The sequence below is a fragment of the Dipodomys ordii genome, unplaced genomic scaffold, assembly GCF_000151885.1.
Source record: "Dipodomys ordii isolate 6190 unplaced genomic scaffold, Dord_2.0 Scaffold45, whole genome shotgun sequence".
Classification (NCBI taxonomy): Eukaryota; Metazoa; Chordata; class Mammalia; order Rodentia; family Heteromyidae; genus Dipodomys; species Dipodomys ordii.
In genome coordinates this window covers 9825137-9829731 of record NW_012267261.1, presented here as the reverse complement: position 1 = coordinate 9829731, position 4595 = coordinate 9825137, and the positions used below count along the sequence as shown (strand labels likewise).

Below are 4595 nucleotides of genomic sequence, written 5' to 3'. Positions count from 1 at the left end.
TTTTTTTTTTTTTGGTCCGGTCGTGGGGCCTGAACTCTGGGCCTGGGCACTGTCCCTCAGCTCTTCAGCTCAAGGCTAGCGCTCTACCACCTGAGCCACAGTACCACTACCATTTTTTTCTTTTTTGCTTATGTGGTGCTGAGGAATCAAACCCAGGGCCTTGAGCATGCAAGGCAAGCGCTCTACCACTAAGCCACCTTCCCAGCCCCTGGGGTCTGTTCTTGTGGCAGTAGCAAGCTGTTTTGATTACTGTGGCTTTGTAGTAGAGTTTGAAATTTAGTATTGATATTCCTCCCGCATGTTCTTTCTGTTAAGGATCTTTTTTGCTATTCGGGGTCTTTTATTGTTCCATATGAATTTTTGGATTGCCTCTTCTATTTCCTTGAAGAATGAGGTTGGAATATTGATAGGTATGGCATTGAATTTGTAGATACTCTTGGGAAGTATTGCCATTTTCACGATGTTGATCCAGTAGCATGGGAGGTTTTGCCATTTTCTAAGTTCTGTTTTGATTTCCTTTTTCAGGTTTTTGAACTTTTCATCATAGAGGTCCTTCACTTCTTTGGTTAAGTTAATTCCTATGTATTTTATTTTTTGTGGGACTATTACGAATGGAGTTGCTTTCCTGATTTCAGCCAAGCCTTTCTCACTGTTGGCATACAGAAAAGCCATTGATTTTTGAGGGTTAATTTTATACCCTGCTATTTGCCAAAGTTTTGAATCAGCTTGAGTAATTTGGGAGTGGAGTCCGTGGGATTCTTTAAATGCAAAATCATGTCATCTGCAAAGAGGGAGGGTTTTACTTCATCTTTTGCTATTTGGATCCCTTTTATGTTTGCATCTTGTCTTATTGCTGTAGCTAGGCATTCTAATACTAGATTGAAGAGAAGTGGAGAGAGTGGACATCCTTGTCTTGTTCCTGAGTTAAGAGTTTTTCACCATTAAGTATAATGCTGGCTGTAGGTTTGTCATATACAACCTTTATTGTATTGAGGAATATTCCCTGGATTCCTAATTTTTCCAGAACCTTCATCATAAAGGGGTGTTGGATCTTGTCAAATGCTTTTTCTGCATCTATTGAGATAACCATGTGGTTCTTATCCTTGCTCTTGTTGGTGTGATGAATTATATTAATTGATTTGCATATATTGAACCAGCTTTGCATCCCTGAAATGAATCCTGTTTGTTTGTGGTGTATGATTTTTGGATGAATTGTTGAAGTCAATTGGTGAAAATTTTGTTGAGAAGTTTTGCATCAGTGTTCATCAAAGAAATGGGTCTATAGTTCTCTTTCTTTGAAATGGGTCTATAGTTCTCTTTCTTTGAAATGGGTCTATAGTTCTCTTTCTTTGATGAGTCCTTGCCTGGTTTTGGGATGAGGGTTATGATGGCTTCATAAAATGAGTTTGGTAGTGAACTTTCTCTTTCAATTTCATTGAAGAGTTGGAGGAGTATTGGTGTGAGCTCTGCTTTGAAGGCCTTGTAGAATTCCGCTGTAAAACCATCTGGTCCTGGGCTTTTCTTAGATGGGAGGTCTCTTATTGCTATTTCTGTTTCAATGCTTGATGGGGCCTGTTAAGATGGTTTAACTCATCTTGGTTTAGTGTCGGCATGTTGATACTTGCTAGGAAAAGGTCCATTTCTGCCAAGTTCTCAAACCTTTTAGCATAAAGGTTTGAGAAGTATTCCCTTATAATGTTCTGAATCTTGGTTGTTTCTGTGGTGATGTTTCCATTCTCATCTCTGAGTTTATTTATTTGGGTGTGTTCTCTTCCTTTTCTGATAAGATTTGTCACTGTTGTTTTTTATGTACTATGTGATTTTTTTTGTTTCTTTTGTATGTTCTTCCCCCATGGTATAACACCTGTTTTCACTGTATTTAATTCCAATGCCCTGCATCTTGTATATACATTTTTCTACTTTGAGGAGGGGAAGGGAAATAACAAAGTCCTGAAACAAGGATACAGATTGACCCATTGTAACAATGAGATATACAAGAGACTGTGTTCAAAAAGAACTTCACAACTTGGTGGGTCGGGAGGGGTTGGGGAGGTAGGGAGGAAAGGGATAATAGGGGAAAAATAAAGAAGGAGGTAACAATGCTTGATAGGAAATGTACTCATTACTCATGTAACTGAAACCCCTCTGTATAATATCTTTCATATATATATATATATATATATATATAAAGAAATGGGCAGAGTTTACAATACTTTGGAGATTTTCCACAGATATTTCTTTTGTTAAATTCTATTTTATTGTAGTCAGAACAAGTATTTTGACTTGCATCACTTTAAATTTGGGCCTGTTCTGGCCCAGAATACGGTTTATCTTGATAAGCATACTGTGTGCCATGGAGAAAATGTGTATTCTGCTGTTACTGGATGGAGTTTTCTATAAATGTCATTTAAGTAGAGCTGGTTGAGTGTACTTAAGTCTGCATCCTTACTAATTTCCTATCCACTGTCTCTTAATTATTGAAAGGGAGCATTAAAATTTCCATCTGTAATTGTGTATTTGTTACTTTCTCCCTCCAAGGTTACTCAGTTTTTGCTTCACATACCTTGAAACGTTGCTGTTAGTCACAAAAAAATGTTTAAGATTATTATGATCTAAAAAATTAATTCCTTGTTTATTATGAAATCATCTTCTTCCATAGTAATATTATTTGTTCCCAAATCTACTATGTTTTACATAATATTTCTTTAGATGAATGTTATTGTGCTATGTCTTTTTCTATCCTTGTCCTTTACACTTGCTTCTTTCCTTATATTTAAAGAACATTTTCATAGACATGTGTATTTGGGATTTCATTTTTTATCCAATCTGACGGCCTTTGCTTTCTATTTTAGAATTTATAGTTCATATTATCCATTTATATTGTCTAGGTCTTGATATTTTTCTACTTATTTCATCTGGGATTTTTGTTGATGCTTCTCCATTTTTCCAGCTAATTGAATTTTTGTGATTCCATTTAATCTCAGCCATAACTCTGTTATTTGAATGGTTGTTTTAGATTTTATGGTATGTTAATTTGTCATAGTAATATGTAGCGGATACTACTTTACATGTAATATAAGAACCTTATAACATTATACTTCTATTTTTATCTTTCAGAACTTTGTGATTATTGCTGACATATTTATATATGTGCTACAACCATAATCCTACATTGTTACTTTTTGTTTAAAACTTTATTATCTTTAAAGAGATTAAAGAAAAAAAGACATGTATTTATCATTGTAGCTAGCATCACTAGTGCTTTTCATTCCTGTACGTTCATCCCAATTTCCATATGGTATTGTTTTCTTTCTTCCTGTAGAACTTCCTTTAATATTTTTGTTCATGCAAGTCTATTAGTGAAGTTTTCTTCTTCCAGTTTTTTATACCTGAAAAAGACTGTTTAACATTTGTTTTTGGAAGGTATTTGTGCTTTGCCTAGCTTTTTTTTTCAGAGATTTTTTTTCTTCCATCTTCCAAGATGTTGTTCCATTGATTTTGCTTGTCCTAGATTTAATAAAGAATCTGCTGCAGGGTGGGAATGTGGCTTAGTAGTAGAGTGCTTGCCTAGCATGCATGAAGCCCTGGGTTCAATTCCTCAGTACCACATAAACAGAATGTCAGAAGTGGCACTGTGGCTCAAGAGGTAGAGTGCTAGCCTTGAATACATAGAGGCTCAGGGACAGAGCTCAGGCCCTGAGTTTAGAAGGCCAGCAAAAAAAAAAAAAAAGGTCTGCTGCCCTCAAAGCCTCTGACCAATATAAAACATATCTTTTCCTCTGGCTGCTTTTAAGGATTTCCTTTTCTTCTTCTCTTCGCTTGATCTGATTTGTTGGTGCCTTATAATTTGACCTTACTTTTCTGAAGATAAATCCTCAGTCTGCCTTGCTCTTCACATAACATTGTCCATGTGTATTGTGTGTGTTTGTGTGTTCATATGGCATTCTTTTTATAAGAACACTAGTCCCATCGGACCAGAAGTTTACTCTCTTCCAGCATGTCTTAAATTTAATGCAACTAATTACATCTGAAATGATCCTATTTCCCACTAAGCCCACATACTGAGACTTTAATGCAAATTTGGCGAGGAGACACATAATTTATTCAATAATACCCAGGTCTTCCATTAGTTAAAAAGTAAATTCTATAGTGATTGCTATGAGCCCATTTAGGTTCTCCATTTATTTTGTGTTTGATACCCATGGCTTCTACTTCTAGATACACTTGGCCAGCTGTTTTTGTTAATCACCAGTTCGCCACCACAAGGCAGAGTGCTGAATTTAGAGCTATGGAGAAATACATATATGTACCTGAATCACCAGTTCTATGTCAGTATGTGTTGGAAAATTTTATTTTGTTGGTATTGGCACTTGAGATCACAGCTTTGTGCTTGCTTGGCTGTTGCTCTATCACTTGAGCCATGCCTCCAGTCCCATTTTCTTTGATTTTTGGAGATGAAATCTCATGGACTTTACTACTTAGGTTGGCTTTGATTTTCAGGATCTCTGCCTCTGAGTAGCTAGGATTACAAGTGTCAGAATAGATTTCCTTCTTATTTCTTTTTTTCTACCCTCCCTCCCTCCCTCCCTCCCTCC

The 4595-nt window shown here is 36.3% G+C and overlaps 1 protein-coding gene across 4 annotated transcripts in view; it reads left to right on the top strand.

Moving 5' to 3' along the window:
- Positions 1 to 4595, top strand: part of Kalrn (kalirin, RhoGEF kinase) — a 531501-nt gene that overhangs the window by 267395 nt on the left and 259511 nt on the right. The gene's annotated exons all lie outside the window — the stretch shown is intronic.